This window comes from Lutra lutra, chromosome 1, assembly GCF_902655055.1.
Source record: "Lutra lutra chromosome 1, mLutLut1.2, whole genome shotgun sequence".
Taxonomy (NCBI): Eukaryota; Metazoa; Chordata; class Mammalia; order Carnivora; family Mustelidae; genus Lutra; species Lutra lutra.
Genome location: NC_062278.1, coordinates 88,988,418 through 89,015,549, shown reverse-complemented (window position 1 = coordinate 89,015,549; position 27,132 = coordinate 88,988,418). Strand labels below are relative to the sequence as shown.

The 27,132-nt window shown below is 33.3% G+C and overlaps 1 pseudogene; it reads right to left on the bottom strand.

The window, feature by feature from the left end:
- Positions 1–1,171: 1,171 nt before the first annotated feature.
- Positions 1,172–27,132, bottom strand: part of LOC125099391 (60S ribosomal protein L11-like) — a 132,481-nt pseudogene continuing 106,520 nt past the window's right edge.

Genomic DNA, 27,132 nt, shown 5'->3' with positions numbered 1-27,132 from the left:
CCTGGGATTGAGCCCCACATCAGGCTCTCTGCGTGGCGGGGAGCCTGCATCCGCTCCTCTCTCTGCCTGCCTCTCTGCCTAATTGTGATCTCTGTCTGTCAAATAAATAAATAAAATCTTCAAAAAAAAAAAATCTTAGAAGAATAGAAAGCTAAGCTAAGCAAACAACTCACTTATGAAACAATAATTTACTTATCAAAATTTGCTTCACTATCCTCACTTCACAGTGTCTATCAATTTTACACTATTTTATCACTGACTTGGCCTGATTCTAACCAGTTTCTCACCTTGAAACTTCAAACCACTCGAGAACAGACTCAAGATGTGTTATTATCTTTCATGATCAACCAATTTCTTCTAAGAATTATTAAGACTGTCAAAATGGTGTCCTCTCTTAATAAAATAAATTCAATAAACTTTATTTGTTTGAGTATTCAATTATGTTTTGTGATTTTCTGGGGAACCAAACAGTTAACAATCCTGGAAGTCACACTGAGATCCCAACAAGACACCCTTACTTTTATACTTCAAAATTCCCAACATGGAAGCTATAATCCTTTATAACACCCAAATGGTGTTAGTGGGATAAGATAAGACAGTGAGGTTAAGGGAAATAAGTGCTCTGTGTTGGGTTCCCAATTCCTTTTAGCAAGCTTGCAAATATTTTCCTAGGAATAAGCAGCACTTTTAGGAATCCTTGATTACTGATCAGCTATAAAAACTCTTGTTACGAGCAGAAACCAGCCTAATTAGTAATAACATGACTATCTGTTCTTGCCACATTTTGGGATGGGTCATTAAGAGGAATGTCATAGAGAAAACGATGAACCTAAGACCAATATGACCATCTCTCAAGCTGGATATAAAAACATGAATTTAGATTTCAACAGAGCATTGTCTTTACAGACAAATTTTCCCTTGTGAGAAATTTCTCCAATCTCATCTTGTTTTGTCCCTAACAGTCTGGTCGGGAAGGGACTTCCTTTCTAAAAATCCTATCTGCCAGGAATTGAAAATTCGTCAGGTCTGCAGTAGAGGAAGCAAGCCATATTCAGTTAGAGGTCTGAGAATTAAGATACACCAACAATATAGTCATGAACAATTTCTAGACCCTCACAGGTCTATCTTCAAAATTGTGTACACTCTGTGTCAGAATGGTACTTTTTTTTTTTTAACATTTCACTGAAAACTTTTTATTGATCATTTTGGTAGAAATGGTAATATATTTTCCAGAAAACATGATCCTGTCATGCTTCTGCAGGAACCAGTGCATGGCCTCCTCCCTGCTGATTCTGTTTCTGTGTTTGGACACAATGCAGCCTGTCCAGTGCTTTTTGTCTGTGATGGTGAAATCTGGCCTACTCAGAATCACACAGAAATCCAGGCTGAAGATACCAATGTTTGTTTGGGTCATATTTGATCTGCAGATTGATGTGTTCCTGATCTTCAAATGAAAGATTCTATTATTGTAGAAGTTGTTTCTGTTCATTCAAACATAGGCACCTTTAGACCTTTCTCCAGGATTTCCTCTGCCTTGACCCCATGGAATATGCAGTGAAAAACAAACTTTTATTTTTGTTGATGCCAAAGGATCTGATGCTGTATCTGGCTTTGGAGAACACAGGGGTCTGACCTGTGAGCTGTCCCAGCACCTTGGGTGCCAAAGTCAGTCTGTCTCCACTCTCTCTCACCCCACAGATGGCTGAGGCAGAGCTTGTGGCTGGGAAGTTCCCATATGGAGTTCTCCTTTCCACCTTGATCTTGTGCTATGATGGAGAACAAGAAGAGCCAGATTACTGCTTGTTAAGCGTACTCAAACTGTGGCTCTAGTTTTTGCACTTAGCTTTAAAAATGGTATCATATCAACATAGATAATTGAGAATTAAATGCCCCTTTGGAAATCTTTCAATATGAATGACTTTTTCTTTTGAGAACTAATTATAAGGATGGAGAAGGGGTGTAAAATCCCAAACATCCAATGATCTGCATTTTTATGTGAAAATTCTTTAAAAAATTCAGATTCCAGATTGTTTCAATGAAATATATGTTATGAAATTATAAATATACAAAGTTCTATATCTCCTACACTACCCAAGTCACAACTTGAACACAATGGCCTTTATTAGTGGCTAACATTTCATAACCCTCTTAATAACCTATTTTCTTTTCATTTTCTTAGATCAGAAACTTCCACAGCTTAATTACTTAAAATTAATCTCTCTTTGAAACAGGGAAGATCCTTATGGTTGATTTTAAGCCTTGGCCTCATTCTCTGCTGAGAACTATTATCTGAGAATTTTTAAAATTCAGAAAATATATAATTCAACACTTCTATATCTATAACAATTGGTTCATATCCTAATAGCAATCTCAGGTTTTTTTTTTTTAAGGTGTACAAAGATAGGGTGGGAATATTCTGAGGGTGATTTATAAGACAAAAAAATCACATAGAACATCAGGCAGATTTGAAAAATTTGATGTTGGACAACATCTTTTGAAAACTTTATCCAGAGTCACTTTCTATAAAAATAGGTTGAACTCTAATTCAATCCTGTAGGTAAGAAAAAATGAACCTACTCGAAACTTCTGGAATAAGTTAACAAACCACAAAGCATTCAAGAGTAGATTTCGAAGCAGATATGACATTGTCTTTCTTTTCACTTTTATGATCAGGCTTAAGCCACAATTAAACGGATTTAATCTGCAGGCTAAAACTAGATTGGTAAATGGTCCGGTTGCCAAATCCCTAACTTCTCACTGGATATTTCCAAAGAGCTTTAGAACAAAAACAGATCCCATCCATTAAGTCTCTGAGAAGGATACATTATGATAAAGACATCTGAGGATACTGCAAGCAACAAGGACATTAGATAAATAGTTGTGCTGTGCTGACTAAGAATCTTGAAGACTAAAATAAAGTTGGTGACCAATAAAAGTTCTCCAAAAAGATATTTGGAACTTTATTTCTTATTTGTCTTTGCTGTCACCCAGCTTTCTTGCTATGAGTTATTTTAATGTCAGTGAATGATGAATCAACGAGGAAATGACTTTTTAGACAATAACATCACAACATGGTAGGTAATCAAAAATCTAATACCTCTTCTGGTTCTGGAAAATATGGAGTAGTTGCACTATTTCTATCTCTCTGACCAAGTAAAGCTAAAAACCTGGGATGTTATATACAAAACAAATAAGAAGAGACTGTTAAGGGCAAGAAGAAGAAAGCAGATTGACTAGAAACCCTGCAATGTGAGGAAAAACATAATGGTGCTTCTGTTGTGTTTTCTTTTTGCCTCCTATATATTTCTGACTGTTTGAAAGACCACAACTAGGAGCTATAATTGGCACCAAAAGAAGTTTCAAGAAATATTTGTAGAATCATATAAGAATCATAAGCAGCAGCCTAGAAATACAGAAAAATGTTTACAATTAACACACACACACACACACACACACAAGGCTTAGTGAAGAATCTAGACTTTCACTCATAGTAATGAGGAAACTCCCACTTCCCCCTGTAGTGATGTCAGGGGAGGCTGAGAGTATATCCTGATTTACCAATGCTTAGTGGTGATTAATATTTTTCTGGGTAATTGTTTTTGTATTTTATATTGTTTTTATATTTTTTATTGCTTACCTAATACTTTTCCAATGTCTCCTGTTTCAATTCCAATATTATTTATATCATATATATAGTATATGATATATATTATATATTTTGTCATAAATTTGATTTACATTGAGTCATTTTCTAGGAACGGCTTTATTTTGATCTCCTGTATGTAATTGTTTTGTTTTCCACATTCACTCATATTTTCTTTTATACATACTTAATACTTTTTAGATTCATAAACATTATACTCTGACTTAATGAATTGAATTAAGCATTAGTTAGGAAAATGTTTAGAGATAATAGTAAAAACCATTTAATAAGCCATGTAAAAATTAAATAAGACTTCAGTTTCCCCTTATCCTTAGGAAGATTGGAGATAGAGGAGGTAATGTAATCAAAAGGGCAACATAAATTGTTTCCAACATCAGTCTGTCTCACAAGCAGACCGACTAGCAACTATTCATAGACAAGATGCCATTTTGAAAATCCCAGAACCCAGGGATGGGGATGAAGCATTCTCCTGGACCACAAAGACTGAGAAGGACCACATTAGAAGGATAAGAGTAGAACAGCTATGCTTGGACCATATCACCTCACCCCCAGGCTGGCACAGTAGGGCACTGAGATATTTCCCAGCGACACCCCCTTACATACTCCCTCGCCGACCGTACATGCCTATGGTTTCTCCAGTGGAAAAAGAGAGCACAAGGTGGATATGCATGTCCCCAGCATTGTGGGATGCTTCCTGGGAGCCCCATTTGGGTTTTGCCTCATGGTGATCACCAGGGAAATCTGGGACTAGCCCACTGGGGATCAGATAGAGATGGAGAAGGTAGTGGAGCTTATAGCAATCAGTACCCAGATCCTGCTGGACCAGATTAGGACCAGATCCAGATCAGGACAAAGTCCCCGCTTGCCCCTGTGTCCAAGCAGAGACCCTTGCCAGAGGTTCCTTGAAGTGAGAATGCTGGATCAGATGATAGTTCTATTTTTATTTTTTTGTATAATCTTCATGCTGTTTTCTACAGCTGCTATATCATTTTATATTCCAACCAATAGTGTAATGATTTCCAATTTCTCCACAACCTTGCTTACTCTTATCTTGAAAAAATCTTTTTACGCCCATGTGCTGAAATTTATTCTCTTCCTCCCTACCTGGACCAGTGGAAAAAATGCCTATCTTTTAATTGTTTTGCTGAAGAAGGGAAAGCCTCCCACTTAGGGGAAGAGCCAGGTATAATTCCCCTTTCTAGATTTTATATCAAGAAGATTTCTTTTTGTAATAACACTTAGAAGAAGGAGACCTGGGGCTTCCTGCTCTATCTTATCATATTATCTCAGTGTTATAGACTCCTGGGTTTTTATTGGGGGGAGGTGAGAGCCACCCTTATGAACCAAAAGAAACGATGGCTAGACATCCTCCTTTCTGTCTTTACCTAATAAAATGCTAACCTGAAACACACACGTGTATGTGAAGAATAGAATATTCAGCAATAAAAAGAGGGAACTTCTGCCATTCATGATAACATGGCTGGACCTTGAAGGCATTATACTAAGGGAAATAAGTCAGAGAAAGACAAATACTGTATGATTTCACTTAAATACAGAGTATAAAAAAGCTGAACTTATGGAAACTGAAAGCAGATTGGAAATTGCCAGGGTAAAGTGGAGGGGGGAATAGATGAATGTGGTCAAAGGATGTAAACTTCAGTTATAAAATAAATTCTGAGGTTGTAATATACTGTATGGTTACTATAGTTAACAATAGCATGTAGTATATTTAAAATTGCTAAGTTTATATATTATATATTTAAATTTGCTAAGTTAAAAATTCTTAACATATACACAAAAAAAGTAACTATGTCAGCTGATGGATATATTAACTAACCTTATAATGGTAATTATTTCATGATATATACATATGTCAAGTCATCACATTGTAAACCTTAAATTTACACAATGAGGGGGGCCTGGGTGGCTCAGTGGGTTAAGCCACTGCCTTTGGCTAGGGTCATGATCTCAGGGTCCTGGGATTGAGTCCTGCATGGGGCTCTCAGCTTAGCAGGGAGCTCCCTCTCTCTTTGCCTACCTCTCTGCCTACTTGTGATCTCTGTCTGTCAAATAAATAAATAAAAAAAATCTTAAAAAAAAATTACACAATGATATATATCAATCATATATATCAAAGAAGATGGAAAAATTTAAATAATTAAGAAAAAAGACTGCAGATTGTCATTTCAAAGCCAGTTAAATTCATAGTACTTCCATGTATGGATGAATTCTATTCTCCAAATCACTCTGTCATCTTAAATAGGTGCTAACACTAGCTATTTCAGCAGTTCTACACCCAATAGGAATGAAGGCAACAGAAGTAATTAAGGATGCTTCCAAGATTTGCACAAAATTTAAATCTCATATGTCTATGCCCAGTCGTGGCTATCAAATACAGGTTTTCAGGTTGAAAATGTAGTCTCTATGGTGAAGGTCAAAATCCAAGCTAGAATTCTGGATTTGTATTACCATGGAGGAAGGGGAGAGAGGGATTTTGGTGACTTTACATCCTGTGCTAAAAATACTTACTAAATGATTGTCAGTTCTTTTTCTGGTATAATATCTGCATTTGAAGATCATGTTGTAGGCTGAATTGTGTTGTCCACCAATATTTATATGTTGAAATCATAACTTCTAGTACCTCAGAATGAAAATGTGTTTGGAAATAAGATATTTAAAGAGGTAATAAAGTTGTAAATCGGATTTTCAGAGTGGCCCTCTATCCTACCTGACTGGTGTAGCGGGGAATAAGGCCCGGAGACAGATAAATGCCTTCGGGGGGGAAAACACAGCAAGAAGGGAAACATCTGCAAGAAGGAGAGAAGCCTCACCAAACCTGCCAACACTTAAATTTTAGCCTCCAGAACTCTCTTTTGTTTAAATGCTTTTCAAAGAAATAAGATATTTAATGACATTTAAAAGTTATGATTTTTTGTAAGGTTGATTATCCCTTTAAATTATATTTGAGCACGTGATTTAGTTATCTTTAATTTCCTCTTTGTTTTATTGTTTTCATGGTTTTTAAAAAGATTTCATTTATTTATTTGACACACAGAGAGAGATCAGAGTAGGCAGAGAGGCGGGCAGAGGGGGAGGGGGAAGCAGGCTCCCCTTGGAGCAGAGAGCCTTATGCAGGGCTCCACTCCAGGACCCTGAGATCAGGGCCTGAGCCAAAGGCAGAGAGGCTTAACTCATTGAGCCACCCAGATGCCCCTGGCTTTTACATTATAGTACTTTGTTTCTTTTTAACAAGCTCAAATTAGAAAGGATATTGCAAGTTGACATGGTACAAAATTGATTTTTCTGCTGTAAATTATAGTTATTTCCAAAGTGTTCAGTTGCTTGTAGTCAAATAAATAAATAAAATTTAAAAAAGAAATGTAAAATCAAATTAATATGTTTCTTCTTTTATTAAGGAAAATAGTTTAAAGATGTGAATATTACTTTGAAATGAATATGTTCCTATTAAAAAGAAACTATAAAGCAAATCACTTGGAGCTAAAAATATCCAGGCACTATATTAAAATCCCTTTACTTTGATGATAAGGCAAGCTAAGAATACATAAGTTTGTGATACAGAAAACTAGCTAAAGAACTTGGCTTTCTTTGGATGCAAGGGGGAATTTATATATAAATTCTGCTTGTCAATCATAACTGAAAGATTTCTTAAATTGTTATTTAGTGTAAAGGTGTGAAGACTCTCTTCTTAACAAATTTATAAGACAACTATATCTAGAATTCAATTTAAAATCCACCAGCTGAAGGTATTTTCCTAGAGACAAGAAATATGTTTTTGTAAGAAACAAAAAATCCATAAAAATACAAACATACTGCTCACAAATGACAGCATCAATTTTTTTTTTCTTCTTTCCTTTGAAATCTTAAAATACATATGCAGGGGCACCTGGGTGGTTCAGCCAGTTACCACCCAAATGACTCTTCATTTTGGCTCAGGTCATGACATCAGGGTCATGAGATCAAGCACTGTGTTGGACTCCACACTCAGTGGGGCATCTGGTTGAGAGTATTCCTCTTCCTATGCCCCTCCCTCAACTCATGCTTTAAATAAAGAAATAAATAAATGTCTTAACAAATAAAATAAAATAAAATACGTATACAAAGTTGAGGAGATTTTGGTTGTGGTAGATACCTACTATGATCTTCATTAGTTAGGGATTACATTTCTTTACTCCAAGTAAAAGAAAACATAACTGAAAAGCAGCTTACATAAAGTTTTCATTTTTCTTACATAAGAGAATTCCAGAAGCAAATAGCCCAGGACAAATATAGTAGTTCTTTTTATCATAAGAAACCCATGCTTTCCCTCATGCCCAGTCATCTGTATCAGATGTTTTGTCATCTGATAGCTACAAATGGCAATTTCACATCCAGTATCATGACAATGTTCCAAGAAGGATAGAGGAAAGGAAGGGCAAAGCATAAACTGCACGTTTCAATTCTTTTTTTGTTTTAAGTGTTTTCTGCAAATCTGTATCAGTAATTCTCACTTACATTTATTGGCCAAAATAATAAATAGATTTCAAGTGGTAAGTTTTCTAAGACAGAAGGTGAGAACTGATGTTTTGTGAGTAGTTAGTAGTGTTTACTGTTCTAAATAAAAATATACATCCAGTATCAAAATAATAGCCATTTTTTAATTTTAAATAAGTCTTTAAAAAATTGCTGCTATTTACACCAATTGCTTATTCTGGAAAAAAAATCCAATAAAATAATTGAGTTTAATAATTTGAATATATAAATAATTATAATGTAATAATGATATACAAATGCTTTTAAATTTAACAGACTAAGAAAAACTCATAAACAGTCATCTCAGACAGAAATCATATATTGTATAGAGTAATTAAAATAAATATCTATAGGGATTACATATTGTAAATCTTTCAAAACATGTTATATGACTCTATCTTGATAGCCTTTAGGCATCAATAAATTTCAACCTCAGATAATTTTTTAATCTACTTTTTAAACAAAAGCAGGCAAAACTAGCAAACATTTTAAGATAATTATAAAGGACATGAAGCATCATGAACCTGCCTGATGACCTTGAGTATTAAATACTTTGTGCTGAATTAGGAAATGCATTTTATATATATATATACATACACACACACACACACACATTATATATATATATATTAATATATTCATTCACCACATATATACTTTGAACCAATTAGGTTCATCCCTAGGCACAGTGCAATGGATTATTTGGAATCTATTATTCAACTTAGTGTTTTGAAATGTTTTATATAATTAAATGTTTTGTAGTTGATCAAAGGAAAAAGAAGTTAAGGGTTTCTTTTTTAAATATTTTTATATTGTTTTATTAAAAAGCTGTCTTTGAACTGTCAGCAGTAAGCTTAACATAATTATCTTGGTAATGTGAGGAGGCTCAAGCAGGGTGTAAGTCACAAGAAATGGCACAGACCTAAAAGGAAGATGAAACCAATTGAGTGGATAAAATATCCTTCTTTCATAGGTGGGATCTAAGAAGGAATGTACTTCACAAATACTCCTTTTAGTTTGAGAGCAATTCAGAAAAGGAAAAGTCAAGAGCACCACTGCTTCAAAAGCTGACCTAGAATAGCTTTTCGATGGTTACAGGAAAGTATTCTCACTGGGAAAAGCAAAGGCTGCAATAACTACATGATTTTAACCTAGATCTAGTTCATACAACTACCACCTTCTGGAATGGAAAATCAGGTAGTTCAAGTGCTTACATCAAGTCAAAATGTGAAGGTTGTATTCATGATTCAAAATCCTGAGTTGAAATTTCATTTGCTTGAAATAAATTTTGCTTTATTCTTGATTCTTTTTTCAAGCCAGCATACACATGTTAATTGATTTATCTCCATCAAGTGATAGACTTTCTGAACAATAATATGTTTTCCCCACTTATAAAATAGCTTATAGGAAAAGTGAACCAAAGAAAATTCATTTTATACAGAAGAATGCCATAATTAAGGCAATATAGAGAAACAAAATGTATTTCCAGATATGACCCTTCTAAATGAGATATAAGAATTCCCAAGAAGTTGGGGGAAAAGGAAATCATAGGATCTTACTAGACATTAATTTATTTTTTCTTTTTAAATTGTTGTTGTTATTATTGTTATCAGTGTTATCAATTCTACAATTATGTCCATGTTCGGTAAGTTCTTTAGGGATAATTGATCTGATGTTATTTATCTAACCAGCTTGTGTTGGTCTAACAAATGTCATGGTTTAAGATTTCTTGATCAGGGGCGCCTGGGTGGCTCAGTGGGTTAAAGTCTCTGCCTTCGGCTCAGGTCATGATTCCAGGATCCTGGGATCGAGCCCCGCATCGGGCTCTCTGCTCAGCAGGGAGCCTGCTTCTCCTCTCTCTCTCTCTCTCTCTCTGCTTCTCTGCCTAATTGTGATCTCTGTCTGCCAAAATAAATAAATAAAATCTTAAAAAAAAAAAAAGATTTCTTGATCAGCCAATAGAGCCCTCAGAAAGCTAGCATGCATATATAAACATATATATGTGTGTGTGTGTGTGTGTGTACACATAAACACATCTATCTATATATACATACATACATATATATAGTATAGATAATTTGTATTTATATAATTATATATAATAAATTGTATATGTAATTTATATTTCTATATATTAATTTATATTTCTATATATTACATATACAATTTATTATATATAATAGAATAATCTAATATTCACAATATATAATGCTATAAAATTTGAATATTTATGTAGTATTTATATAGCATTTTAGATAATATTTCTATATAAATCTACATTCACATACCCTTATATTTATATATACAAATACATATTTATATATGTAAATATAAAAATGTAACTATATCTATATAGTATTACATGTATATTATATATTTATATTATATATCTTTATATACATTTATTTACTTTTTTTGGTACAGTGATTAATTGACTTGGTAAACTTATCAAACTATCATCATTCAAAATATAATCATGTTTTAATTATGTTTTAGTTGGAAGCATGCATTAGTGATTAAAAATAAGCTTGTAATATTATGGATTGATATCAGTAAGTTATTCTAATTGTTAACATTAAACTTGAAATCATTAACATATGTCAAACAGTGTTATGTCAAGAATCCATAACAGTAGGCCTTTTACTTTTATTTTTATTTTTATTTATTTATTTATTTAAAAATTTTATTTATCCATTTGACAGACAGAGATCACAAGTAGGCAGAGAGGCAGGCAGAGAGAGAGGAAGGGAAGCAGCAGAGCCCAATGTGGGACTCTATCCCAGGACCCTGAGATCATGACCTCAGCCTAAGGCAGAGGCTTTAACCCACTGAACCACGCAGGTGCCCCAACAGTAGTCTTTTTAGTAAAGATAATACTACTATCACAATTATAATCAATCAATCAACCATATGTATTATTTATTGTAAAAAACACTGAATGTAATTAGGTGTTTATTTTTAAATGATTTTTATCACTGTGGACTACATTAACAGTAAGTCTTGCTGTTTTGATATGAGAAAGACCCAGGGATAATCACATGGACTATTATTTACAGCAATATTTAAGTAGCTTCAATTTAAATACTCATATTTAGTAAAGGTATATTGTAATATTTTGGCAATAAAGCAGAGGAGAGGAAATAAGTAGAAGAAATAAATGATAGATTAATGAAACCACATAACTACTGATTAAAAAAATATTAAGTAGGGAAATTATGGATAGTTTTGGTTGCTTGCTTTAGCTTCTTAGTAAATGATTTATATCTTTATTACGTATAATATAAAATCTTCTTTATAGAGAATAGGATACAAAATTTGTATAAAATTTTAAATAAATCGTGAGATTTTAAAGAAATTCTTTCTTTAAAAAGATATTGGTTATAATTCACTAGACTCTTGAGGGATATGTTTATTTCAAACTGTTGTTAGTCTTGAGAGGGAGAAAGAATTAAGTGAAAAATACAAATTATCTTAAAATGCACTATAATGATGAAATGTTGTATACTGGGAGTTATTAATGAAGGTCCATATTTCATAGATTTAAGGAATGAATGGGGAAATGGCTGTGAATGGAGAAGACTTGAAATTTATAAAAAAAAGTAGATGTATGGTGTTCAAAAGTCAGTCTTGGTGTTTTACAGACATAGCTGGTAAACACACACTCACCAAAAGCTTGCCATCTGCCATTCTGGATGCATAGTTCTGTGAATTCAGTTAAAAGACAAAAACTGAGTTAGTTATTTTTTTCTTTACTTTTTAAAAACCCTTAAAGAAAAATAAAACCTACATGATCTGAACAGCAGGAAGCTGTGGGAAGAGCAATGTAAAAGATCGGTCTTTGAGCTCCATTATTCTATGAATGGAAGTAGAGGAAAATATGGTACAAATTCTAGGCAAGGTAAAAGTCTTCAAGAAGTGAAGGAGAGAGGAACTATACATGTAAGAAAGGTACTGACTAGATCAGTAGGACTAATACAAAAGATCACTTACAATGTGGTAGCAGGAGAAAAGAGTGGATTAATAAAATTAACAGGCTGTGGAAGGCTTGAAAGCCAAGCGTATGAACTTCAATGCTGGCAATCTAATATACTCAATGATATAAGGTTTTATTAGTATTTTTCTGACAAAGGACAGATTGCTTGATGGAGAAAATGACACCATTTAGAAAGCAATTTCAGTATTATGGAAGTGAGGCAATGTGGGAGGATATAAGAGGACATATTTGTTATGCAAAATATTGGATTTTATCCAGAAAGCAATGAAATGTAATTCGCATTTTAGAAATTTAACTTTGCAATCTGGATAGCAGTCAGAGACAGTGGGATAAATTGGGAGAATTTTGCTTGATTGAGAGAAGAAATAATCATGTTGGAGAGAAAACAATAGATTCAATAAACATTTCAGTGTTTGAATTGTCAGTATTTAATGACTAATTGAAAATGAGACTGTTGATGGAAAAGATGGAGTTAAAGGAAAGTCACTGCTTTCTGGCTTAAGCAGATGGAAACAGAATGCCATTGTGAAATATACTCAGTAATCAGCTAGAGAAGTAGAGGCTTTATGGTAGAGAGGGGTGGCAATGAGTGACAGGTCCAGTTTAGAACAAATTCAGTTTAGAACGAATTCATTCTGTTATCTGTGGCTATCTAGATGGAAGCTTGTTGACTGTCTATGATATTGGATATTTTGTGTTAGAGGTTAAGGAAATATTTAATATTTTCAGGGTTTGGGAGATAATGTTAAGGAGAGTAAGTATTTGAAGACTGACAGAAAGTAGTAAAACAAGGAAACTATAGTATCAAAAAGAAAAAAAAAGAAATGAAATGAAGAAAGAATGAGAGAACAAAAGAGAGAAAAATATATAAAGAACTTATCAAACTCAAAACCCAAAAACAAATAATCCAATTAAAAAATGAACAGCAGACTTGAATAGACATTTTTCCAAAGAAGACATATAGATGGTTAACAGATGCATGAAAAGATGCTCAACATCACTCAGCATCTGGGAAATACAAATCAAAAACTACAATTGAGATACCACCTCACTCCTGTCAGAATGGCTAAGATCAACATCACAAGAAACAATAGGTGTTGGTGAGGATGTGGAGAAAGGGGAACCCTTTTATGCTATTGGTGGGAGTGAAAACTGATGCAGCCACTGTGGAAAATTGTATGGAGTTTCCTCAAAAGGTTAAACATAGAACTACCTTACAGTCCAGTAATTTCAGTGCTATTTACTCAAAGAATACAAAAATACTATTTGAAGGGATACATGATCCTAATGTTAATTAGAAGGACTATCAACAATAGCCAAATTATGGGAAGAACCCAAATGTCCATTGACTGATGAATGGCTAAAGAAGATTTGGTATATACAGTGGAATATTACTCAGCTATAAAAATAATGAAATCTTACCATTTATAACAAATGGATGGAGCTAGAGAGTATTATGCTAAGTGAAATAAGTCAGTCAAGGAAAGATAAATACCATATGATTTCACTCATATGTAGAATTGAAGAAACTAAACAAATAGGGGGAAAAGACAGAGAGAAAAACCAAGAAAGAGACTCTTAACTATAGAGAAAAAAACTGATGGTTACCAGAGGGGAAGTGGGAGGGGAGGTGGGTTAAATAGGTGAGGCATATTATGGAAGGCACTGCCTGTGAAGAGCACCAGGTGTTATACGTAAATGTTGCATCACTAAATTCTACACCAGGAACTAATATTACACTGTATGTTAAGAAACTGAAATTTGAATAAAAACGGGGTAAGAACACAAAATGAAAAGACAAGTCCCAGATTGGGAGAAAATATTTGCAAAAGGTATATATCTTATACAGGACTATGATCCAAAATATATAGAGAAGTTTTAAAACTCAATGAAAAAACAAGAAAAGTATTTAAAAGTGGCCTGAAGACCTTATCAAAGAAGATATATAGATAGCAAGAAAGCATATGAAAAGATGCTCCTCATCATTTGTCATAGGGAAGTACAAATTAAAATAATAATGAGAAACCACTACACAGCTGTTAGAATAACCAGTTCAAGAACACTGACAACACCAAACACTGATGATGTGGAACAACAGAAATTCTCGTTCACTGTTGGTGAGAATGCATAATGGTACATCTGCTTTGGAAGATAGTTTTGTGATTTCTTACAAAACTAAACATATGCTTACTATATGATCCAGAAATCATGCTCTGGAATTTTCTCAAAAGAGATTTATGGTCTACATTAACAGGCCCATAGATATTTATAGCAGCTTTTTTCATAATTGCTAATACTTGTAAGCAACTAAGATGTCCTTCAGTAAGTAAATGGATAAATAAACAGTGATATATACAGACAAGGAATATTTTTAACACTGAGAAGACATGAAAGAAACTTATATGCATATTACTAATTAAAAGAAGATTATCTGAAAAAGCTACATGCTATATGATTCCAACTATATGATATCTGGAAAAGGCAGAGCTGTGGAGACAATAAAAAGTTCAATGCTGGGGCACCTGGGTGGCTCAGTGGGTTAAAGCCTCTGCCTTCAGCTCAGGTCATGATCCCAGGGTTCTGGGATGGAGCCCCGCATCAGGCTCTCTGCTCAGCAGGGAGCTTGCTTCCCTTCCTCTCTCTCTGCCTGTATCTCTGTCTACTTGTAATCTCTGTCTGTCAAATAAATAAATAAAATCTTTAAAAAAAAAAGTTCAATGCTTGCTAGGAATTAAGAGAGGGGAAAGAGGAACAGGCAGATGATTTTAAGGCAGTGAAGTTATTCTGTATAATAGTGCAATGCTAGATATATGTCATTACACATTTGTCAAAACGCATAGAATGTATAACACCAGAGTGAATTCCAATGTAAACTATAGGCTTTGAGTATTGATGTGTTAATGTAGGGTCATTGAAAGTAACAGATATACCACTGTGGTGCTAAATGACAACAGTAGGAGAAGTTGTGTGTGGTCTGGGGAAGACAGGGTTCAGGAAATATATGCAAACTCTCTGTACTTTCTGCTCAATTTTGCTAAGAACCTAAAACTGCCTTATGAAATTAAGTTTATTGATTTAAACACACACACACACACACACACACACACACTTCCTCACGTGATATTGCCAAGTTTTACATTCCATTTATGTTTATTTGTTTATAACAGCATTGTTCCAGAAAGAAAGAATGTTCAATAACTTATAAGGATTCATGTGTATCTATACTTACATCTCATAAGATAGGGGGAAAAAAAAACAAAGAAAAGCTAGGGAAAGGACAGAAATTAGTCAATAATGAATTGAAGATATCCATGACATTTACCTTCACACTTCAGTGGACCATATATTTGGTTTGACATTTTATAGAAACTCCTATAAAAAAGTATTCTGATCATTTACACACTTGACAGTGATCATAAGATTAAATATGCCTTTGGAGGAAGAACACTCATTCTTTCAGCACAATGTTTATTATCACTGAAAAAGTCCTTGCTGACATTGTTTTGGCACAGCTGCAATGGGACTTTGCTTCCTGAGCTCCTATCTTGTAGCATATTCTCCTATGAAGACTGATAAGGAATTTCACAAAAGCAATCCTGCTGGAGTGGTGGGGTGGAGCAAGAAAATTCAATCCAGTTACTCTTTGCTGATTTTGTTTAACACAGTGGCAGAACACAACATAATGTATCATATTTTGAGGACTCCATCCACAGATCTGACAATCAAACAAATATGCACTAACCCAATGTTTCCAGTGTAATTCTCTGTTGAACACAAACTATCTCTGCATATAGTTATCTAGGCATTCAGAGAAGATGAATGACTTTAGCTTGTCTTAAGCTTCTACACACTAGGTTGCATATGCATGCTGTCCATCAGGGAAGAATTCATGCAGTGAGACATGGAAAGAGAAGAGTAGACCAGGGCAAAGGAGATCAACAAGCTTCAAGCTGAGATATTTTTACAATTCCTTGAATTTTTTGTGACCTGGGTTACCTTGTACACCTTTTGGAAAAGTGTTATCTTTGTTTATATCAAATTTTACAAGTATTGTAAATTATAAAACACTCAAATAATTTTACATGTAAAAATTTATGTCAAGTATAGATTGAGTCCATATTGCCAATTCACTTTGAAGGTAAGTATAATAAATGGGGCAGGTAAATATGGTAGAGCAAACCAAATATGCTATGGTGCACATATAAGTGTTCTGTGAATAAATATTTCAATGTTTAATTGTCACCTCCAATTTCATTCAACATAAGAAAACAATTTCTCTTCAACATATACTTTCAATACATTTTTCTTTATTTTACTATCTTTCTGGGTAGCTTTGAACACAAATAGGAATAAATAAATCACTTCTGCCTTGAGAAAGACACACACACAATTATAGTATTTTAAGAATTAGAAATATTAGAACATCATAAACTTGATAATGTATAACTCAGCCCTGTTGACGGCATATCACTACTGTATATTATTCAGTCAGTACAGATTTTAAGTTCAGATGCTAACATGGTTCAAGCTGGTAGCCTAACTGGTAAATTGGGACAGCTGAGACCTGTGGTGAAAAATAAAACAATGCCACCAGTCATTGGTGTCCTGCAAAAAACCATGAACCTGACTTATGCATACCATTTCCTGATTTCTGGAGAAATGCTAATTGATTCCATTTATGTTTTGAAATCTATCTATATTCAAGATGTTTTGCAAATTTCAAAGTAAATTATTATTATTATTATTTTTGCATTTCCAGCAACAGTGCTCAAGTGTTCCCTTTACTCCAAATTTTTGGTAGATGAATGGATAAAAATAGAATATCATTCAGTCATAAAAAGGGATGAATTCTTGCCATTTACAACAACATATGTGGACCTGGACAGTATAATGATAAGCAAAATAAGTTAGAGAAAGATACCATATAACTTCACTCACATGTGGAATTTAAAAAATAAAGTAAGTGCACAAAGGAAAAAAATGAGACAAACCAAAAAACAGACTCTTAACTATAGAGAACAGATGGTGACCAAAGGGGTGGTGAGTGAGGGATAGGTGAAATAAGTGAAAGGAATTAAGAGTACACTTATCTTGATGAGCACTGAATAATACATGGAATTGTTGAATCACTATACTGTACACCTGAAACTAATATAAACATATGTTAATTAAGCCAGAATTAAATGTTTAAAAAAGGTGAATTATTCTTAAAAACAAGCAAAACGTTAATATTGGCATATTTATATGTTGAAAAACTTACTATTAGAAATGTAGAAAAATGATATTGCTAATAATAACTAAAATAATTTTTCTTTCTCCTTTAATAATGTATATTTTAATTTTTATATATCTCATTGTTGAAAATACTGACAAATAAATATGTGAATTAAAAAATGCAGATCTGGGTGCCTGGGTGGCTCAGTGGGTTAAGCCTCTGCCTTCGGCTCAGGTTATGGTCTCAGGGTCCTGGGATCGAGTCCTCTGTTGGGCTCTCTGCTCAGTGTGGAGCCTGCTTCCTTCTCTCTCTCTCTCTGACTGCCTCTCTGCCTACTTGTGATCTCTCTGTCAAATAAATAAATAAAATCTTCAGAAAAAATGCAGATCCACCAAAAAGATAAATTTTAAAATTGTGTTGAATTCCATTCATGATATTTTATTTGAATACATGCAACTAATAGAAAAATTAGGGTAACATTGCAGTTATAGTTCTGAGATCTTTCTTGTGACTATTACAATGTCACAATTTTTATACCATGAAAATCTTTGAATATTTACTTTTAAATAGAAATGTGATCTGCATCATATAATTACACCATAGTTGATCTGCAAAACTCCCAGTGTTAGGTGTGTGTAATGTTCCTAATTTTTTATTATTATGAAAAGTTATTTAGCTAAAAGAACACAAATATATTTATTGCCGGAAGATGTTTCATCATTCTACAAAAATTTCTCTCTCTGTACAGACCTAGCAACTGTAAGTATTAATAGTAGACAAAATTATGTCAGTTTGATCAGTGAAAATCACATGAGATCTCTGTCCTTGATTATTTCCTAGTGAGTATAAGGATATTTTGCTATTTGCTGACAATTTGTATTCTTCCACTAATGAAGTTTTTATTATATTTGTTCATTTTTTTTAATGGGAAAGAAACTGATCCCTTACAAAATTTCAATGACTCATGTGTTAAGGATAATAACCCTTCTTTAGCATACTTGTTGCAATTATTTTCCTATTTTTTCATTCTTTAATACTGCTTATTAAAAGAATGTACAGAAAACTATAAATGTCTGATATTTATGTATATGTGCAATATACAAACTATGATAATATCAAAAACAAGGTAAAGCTAAACCATTTATTTGTATATGACTTAGATATATAATCATCTTATGTATTTACTCTCATTTTATTATTTTATCATTTTTCTACTATTATGTTCAATTAGCTAGCATGTAATAAACCATTAGTTTTTGAGGTAGTGTTCAATGATTCATCAGTTGCATGTAACATCCAGTACTCTCATTTTATAAGAAATTATATTTCTTGTGTCAACCTGATAATGGAAAATCTTTAAATTCTTCTCTCTAGATAAAGTGATAAAATGATTGACTTAGTAAAAATGCAGCAAACTAAGGAAAGTTAGGCAAAAGAACATGTTTCAGATTTGACTTTAGAAGTGGGAGAAACTGCCAAATATAGATAAGATATGAAGATTTCTTTAAATAACCCTTTTTTTTTCATTCCCCTAAATATAATTAAATGTGTGCTGTTGTATTCTGTAAATGCTTTGTACCAAAAATATATCTTAATTCTAGTACTAATTTGTACTCTTATTGTATAATTTAATATTAAATTGGATCATAATAAAAAATAGCTCCATCGATGTTTGGAAAGAAGAATTTTAAGAGATCTTTATTTCCAAGGAAGAGAGTAGACTTTAGGACTCAAAATCACTTTTAACTTGTCCCAGAGAAAAGAGCATACAGCTGTGTTTGTGGAAGAATAGAATTATGTTGTAAAGATGATTTCTTGTGATTGTGGATTTGCAGTTGGGAATTTTGGCAGTTGAAAGATTAATTGATATAACACTATTTTAGGTATGACCATAGGATAGACCAGAGTTTTAAATGGGTGCCTCCTGTATATTTTATTCAAATATGTGCATCAAAATCATCAAAATATAAGAATACACCACTGAAATGGGTTTTCTTTTTTTAAAAGATTTTATTTATTTATTTGAGAGAGAAAGAGAGAGAGAGAAAGCATGCATAAGCAGGGGGAGGGGTGGAGGGAGAGGAAGCAGACACCCCACTGAGCATGGAGCCCAAGCCAGGGCTTTATCCCAGGACACTGGGATCATGAACTGAGCCCAAGGCAGACAGTAACTTACTGAACCACCCACGCACCAATGAAATGGATTTTCTTGAATAATTTATGAGATACTTTCATGGTATCCAACTTAAACTGAAATCACTTTATACAGCTTAACTGTTGCTTCTTATGGATTGCGTTTTTTTTTTTTTAAAGATTTTATTTATTTGACAGAGAGAGAGAGATCACAAGTAGGCAGAGAGGCAGGCAGAGAGAGAGAGGGGGAAGCAGGCTCCCTGCTGAGCAGAGAGCCCGATGTGGGGCTCGATCCCAGGACCCTGAGATCATGACCTGAGCCGAAGGCAGAGGCTTTAACCCACTGAGCCACCCAGGCTCCCCGGATTGCGTTTTTGAAAATGAGCAAGAGTCTGGGTACATAAGCAATTAAGATAGTGTATACTACACAAGAATGTGGGATTCCAGGGAAGAGAAATGTTAAGTGATTAGTTATTCCCATTCTATTTCCATTCATATAATAAAACTGTTTTGTTGTTTAAATAACTAATGCAAATCATTTTGTAATAATCTGAGCAATAATGTTTGCTTAGTCTCATTTTGAGATCCAAAACACTTGGTAAATGTTAACACATTATTTAACTTAGAGTGATAGTAGTTTTAATTTAATCAGTAGGTCTTGTTTAAAACACATAAAATTCATTAGCGAAAGAATAATAAATATTGGATCAAGTTGAAGAGCTTCTTGATCTTTATATGTCTAACCATAGAATATTAGTGGATAAATTATCATTAAAGGAAGAAAGAATGGATCACTGACAAATCATTTCCATTAAAAAAAGTTTATGAGTGATTAATTATTAATGATTAAGACCAACATAATCATAGATGATATCTCAATGGAATGACTTAATTTAACATTGAGTTATAGATGATGAAACAGAGTAAGGTAAATCAGAATCAAGTAGACACAAATTAGAACCTAGGAATTAAAGGTCAAAGGTATTAGAAAAAATTGTCAACCTTATTTACAAGAAACATTCCTGGGACTATCTCATTCAAGCTAGTTTAAGGAAGAAGTAAACATGTAGCAGCAGAATTGATCATAATTGGTAGGAGTTAAAATTAGAGAAATGTTTCTTAGGGAAGAAACAGAGCAACACATGGCACCTGACACATATTAGGAGTGTAATAAATGGTAAATAAAATTTAAGATTGAAAATCAAGGTGGATAAATGCAGATCAAAACTTCATCTGCTTCTGATGGGTGTTTATTGAATGTCAGATTTAAAATAGTTACTCAAAAAATAAGATATTTTAATCAATTAATCGACACCTAATTTGATATTTATATCTTGCTAAGTACAAATTAAACACCTGTATATATTCCTGAAGGTTAATACATTCATATGAATGCAGTTGCAATTTTAGTATTTATAAAGCTCTAAGATAATTAAGTGGTACAAAGAGTAATTCGTTGCATACATTTAAATATGTCTTTCTATATATTGTTATGAGTCTTTTTTACTTACCCATTTTATTTTAAAAAAGCCATTTCTTTTGGCCTTATTTGTATGATAAATATATAATACAATCACCATTACTGTAAAAATCATAAAATTGAAATTAGAAGTTGCTCTATATTCAGTGTAAAAATGAAAAAAAGTGGACTGGAAAAATTCTCATTTAAATAGTTAGAAAATTGAAATTTGAAATGCAGTATTGTGCTTCCCTTGAAACATCCGTACTAAAGGATAATGAGTCTGAATATGCATAAATATATCATTTTATTTAATATATAACTCTCAAATATACTATTACCAATATGTTAGAATTATCAGAAGCCATATAACTTTGATATAAGTCACAGTTTTATGCAAAAATATTATTAAAACCATGAGGAGACAGAGAAGCAAAGGTAAATGAGCTGAATCAATTTTAAATGATGTATAGAGTAAATTATGAAAATAACCCAAGTGTCCATTAACTGATGAATGGATAAATAAGAAGTGATACAGTTACATATATAATGGACTACTACTTAGCCATAAAAAAAATGAAATCTTGTCTTTTGCAACGACATGGATGGAACTAGACAGTATTATGCTACGTGAAAAAAGTCAGTCAGAGAAAGACAAATACCATATGATCACTCATATGTGGAATTTAAGAAACAAGGCAAATGAGAAAAGGGACCAAAAAAAAAGAGAGAGAGAGGGAGGGAGAGAGAGGGAGTCAAACCAAGAAATATACTATTAAATATAGAGAAAAAACTGATGGTTGCCAGAGGGGAGGTGGGTGAGGCGATGGGTGAAATCGCTGATGGGGATTAAGGAGTGCACTTATTGTGATAAACATTGGGTATATGAAAGTGTTGAATCAATACTGTAAACCTGATACTAATATTACACTGTATGTGAACTAACTGGAATTTAAGTAAAAAACTTAAAAAAAAGAGACATAAACATTTATTGAGTGCCTACTGTATTCCAGAAAATGTGTTATGTGTTTTCACATCATTTAATTTTCCAAAATATCTTTGTAAGAATTTTTATCCAATTTATTCAATAAATGAACACCATTCAATTAGTTAAAGAAATGAATTGCTATTCTCTCTTTTACAGTGAAGAAACTGAAATTCAGAATGATTAACATAATTATAAGATTATGCAGCTAGAAAGTGACAAGAAGTGTTCAATCATAATGAGGAAACATATTTTTACCATCAAATCATGCCAAATTTTAGTATGATAGAAGTCAAATTACCCCTGAATTGAAATAAATCTTTAACATTGTACTAATTAATTTGGAAAAAGATCTCTGATAATGACAGAGATATGACCCATGGAGAAAGCCAGAGAAGCCCCAACTGGCCTAATAACATAGTAACCAAAGTAAGCATCAGATACAAGCTCCCAAGAGGGAGTAAATAGCTCTCTAGTCAAGCACAAATAGGCATGAATCAACTGACTTGCCTGAATAATGTTAGCCCACTAGTGCACTGTCTCTGTGCTTTATTTCCCTAAGTCTTTTAGCACTTGGACACACACATGATTAAACCAAAAGGTGATTTTGTCAATTTTTACTGTAAGTACAAATATAGTACAGTACTCTAAGTACTGATTTCCTCAAACTTGAGGTCATTACTAATTATATCCACCAACAAATAAATTGAAACTGCCCACAGTCAGTTCATTTACCGCTGGGCATTCTGAGATATCAGTATTTTTTTTTTTAAAGTAATTTATTTTATTTTATTTTTTTATTTTTTAAAGATTTTTTTTTTTTTTGGGCGAGAGAGAGAGAGAGAGAGAGAGTACACACAAGAGACACAAGCAAGCAGAGAGGCAGGCAGAGGCAGAGAGAGAAGCAGGCTCCCTGCCAAGCAAGGAGCCCAATGTGGAACTCGATCCCAGAACCCTGGGATTATGACCTGAGCCAAAGGCAGCAGCTTAACCAACTGAGCCACCCAGGTGTCCCAGAGATGTCAGTATTTACACAGAAATTTCCACTACATCTCCACCAAGTTTTTGTCTGTTTCAGGAAGGTTAAAGAGATAATTTACAAACAGTAAAATTTTCATTACAATGGACTAAAATCTAAATGACCTTCTAGATTAGGTTAGGGATGTCTTATAAACTGAAAAGTTATCAATATATTAAAACACATTTCCAGAGAAAGTTCACTTTGCTTATGTTATGAATTTTTTTTTTATCCCATGATATTTTACTTTTAGTGGTTTAACAGAAACTAAAATAACCAGATACAAAATAATCAGAGATAAGTTTAAGAAGATTATTCTGGAACGAAAAAGAAAAAAATCGAGAGGATTTAAGCCTAAGATATGTATTAAATATTGTCAAATTGACCTCTATAGGGGTTGGGCCAAAATAGATCCTAATTGAAATGTCTGGAAATGTTTGTTGAGTACAGCATAATGTATAAATTTGTCAAATCATTTGTCAAATCACTTGTACACCTGAAACTAATGAAACATGTATGTCAACTATACTAAAATAACGCAATTTTTAAAATATCTTTTAGGATCTCAGAGAATCCCATGATGGAATGGAGAATATGACAAAATAATCTAACTCTATTATAAAACAATAACACTGGAACTGATGGGGGAAGGCTATGCTGACTTAAGTTTTTGTAAATAGTAGAGTCTGTAGTCAAAAGGGAAAAGACTCTGTACATCAATTTTGTACAAAAGTACTATACTTGATGAAATTGCTTTCTAAAGGGGCAAGGGTTTGGAATCTGATAACACTACAGCTGTATAATGGAACTGAACAAAAAAGTATGTGGGTGGCCCATGTCAGGTTTCTTACTATTATAGAGTGGGAGGATACATATAGGCATTGGGAATACGTTACACTGATCCATGTAGTAATGGGTTAGAGTTGGAAACTTTGGTATGAAGTCATGTTTAGCTTAATATAATTATAGATATTTACACTTAGAAAATTTTATAGATATGTGTACATATATGTGTAGTACACACATATATATTTCTTTGATCTATCAGCTGATCAGTCTTAGATAAATCATACCATGTAGCATGAACACACCTAGCTCAGATATTGGTTTCTAATATTGTATGTCAATTAAAGGATCCTCACTGTTTGCGAAAATATCTAATTGTAGGATGTGGGCAGGAAATACACAAGATGAACATGAAACATTTTATAGTGCCAGAAAGTAAGGAAATGCTAAGAAAAAAAAATCATATTCATGATCCCTGGCATATGCCAATGGAACACAGGAGCCAAGTAAGAGAATTCACAGTGGCCAAAACTGAGACCATTTAAGAAATAAAGTAGTATTGTATTGTAAATCAAAGGGTAAAATAAATGATCTAATAATTTAATAAATAAGGAAGAATAGACCAATCTCTGAGATAGAATTTCAAATAACTTACACGAATACTCCACTCTCAAGGAGATGGAACATAATTCCCACTCAAGTGTGGGTATTCATGACAACTGGCTTCTCAAGAATACAGTGTGCAAAGGGAGGAAATAATGAGTAACTTTACAGTGGAGAAACCGGACAAGTACTACCTCAGTCAAGTGATCAAGATTATCATCAACAATGATAAGTTATGTTAATAATATGTACCCTTGATATGATATGATGAAAATTACACTTAATCTCTGTGGTCTTCCTCCCAAAACATACAACACCAATCTAATCACAAGAACAACAGACAAGTGCCAGTTGAGGGAGAGTCTACAAGATACTTGACCAGTTTCTTAAAATTGTTCAGGATCAAAAATAAGGAAAGTTTGTGAAACTATTATAGCCGATAAAGGCCAAAAGATGCATGAGTATTCAATGTCATATGATATCCTGGAACAGAAAAAAATAGTAGTTAATAAAAATCTATCAGTATTGGTTGTAATGAATGTACCATACTAATATAAGATGTTAATAAGAAGCAAAACTTAGATGTTTAGTATATAGGAACTCCCTATACTATCTTTGAAATCTTTTTGTAAATCTAGATCTACTATTGTAAAATAAACTATTCATTTTTAAAAATGGACAAAACTTAAATATTCATTTAAGGGGTGGGAGGGATGGGGTGGCTGGGTGATGGACATTGGGGATGGTATGTGCTATGGTGAGAGCTGTGAATTGTGTAAGACTGATGAATCACATACCTGTACTCCTGAAACAAATAATAAATTATATGTTAATTAAAAATTAAAAAAATCATCCTTGGGATATTAGTCAAATAAGACAGGATACATCAACACAATATAATAATATACAACTATAAAATAGAATACAGAAGATACCTATAAATTGAGTTTTTTTAAGATAGAAACAAAAACTTGCCAATAGAAAGTATTCTAGAATATTTTTCTTTCAAAAATACTTTAGCACCAATAATTGGGGGAAGATAGCAATCCAAAATGCTAATATATCCAAAAAGAAAATTAAAGGTACACTGCAGATTGGCAAAGTATAGAGGAGCAATTCCTTAAACATTTCCATTCTTCAAATTATTCATTGTTGGTTATACATTTGGAATAAAAGCTCTTAACTGCATAAGATTTGTTGAAAGCAAAATGTGATAAAATGGAAAAAATTAAGAAAATAGTGGGCATTATCATATCCACGTGGATTTATTTATCGAGAAACCAATATTTTATGATAATGGGTTGTATTGTATTGTTTTTCTTTATTCACTCCCTCAACATTTACTCACCAGATATGGCTGGAGTAACCGTTGAGTGGCAGACTGTTCTAAAGAGAAGGCTTGCAACATTAAATAACACTGTTGAGACCTGTATTGTCAAAGCATTTATACCCTAAATGGGATGAGGCTTGAGAGACACAATAAACAAACAGAAAAATTCAAGGTAGTGATAGTGCTAAGAAGAAAATAAAATAGTACGGAAAACATCACACGATCAGAGAAGCCCTTTCCAAAGAATTTATATATAATCTAAATGAGATACAGAAAGGACTCTATTCTGCAGAAATTGGAAACATAGTATTTCTAGGTAGAAGAAATAACACTAAGATCAAGGCAGGGCTCAGCCTGGTCTGTTAGCACAACTGGAAGTACACTAATAGAGATGTAGTATAGTGAGTGAAAGGGAGACGGGCACAGACTACTGTCAGTAAAGGAGGTCAGGATATGGAATGCAACTTGTTTATGACTGGTATAATGGTCTTGTTTTGTTTGATTTAAGCTTTTGTGTTTATATACCAATTATTCTCAACTGTAGAGGTTGAAAGTTTGTACCTATTGAGATAATCAGTTTTGGTGTGGAACAACATGTGGGGGATTCCTCTGCACCAAGAACATTAAAAACAAAAACAAAAACAAAACATTTTGCAGTGATGTATGGTCATAAAAGGCATTTTTACTACCTAAACTGTTTTGGTTGGCTTTAGTCACAATGCATAATGTGTTGTGAAATACCACAGTATTCATGCACTGTACACAATTTCAAGGCTTATCAAAAGACACATAAGTTTAAAAAAGGTGAGACACCACATCATAATCTATTAGACACCATAGAAAATACACTGCTTTTGGGCGCCTGGGTGGCTCAGTTGGTTAAGCGACTGCCTTCAGCTCAGGTCATGATCCTGGAGTCCTGGGATCAAGTCCCGCATCAGGCTCCCAGCTCCATGGGGAGTCTGCTTCTCCCTCTGACCTTCTCCTCGCTCATGCTCTCTCTCACTGTCTCTCTCTCTCTCAAATAAATAAATAAAATGTTAAAAAAAAAAAAAGAAAATACACTGCTTTTATAAAAATATTTCAGTTTGTTCACTGTTAGTGATATTAGCATAGCTGACCTGTGTTCCATGGGCAATAGTGTAGAGATATATAGAGACAGAAAAAAAGGGAGAGAAAGGTCTCTTGATGTGGTTTGGGGAGAAATCAATGTTAAACATTGTTACAAAGTTCTCTGGATGCATCTGGGGAAATCAAAGCATTTAGTCCACCTTAGAGGTTTAGCTGCTTGTGCTTAGGAGACAGGATTTAAAAAGTAACAAAAGGACAGAGTGTGGCACGAATGTATCAATCTGTTAACCAAATATTAAGAAAACTCCTTATTTTCAATTTTATTTAAACTAAAACTAAATAGT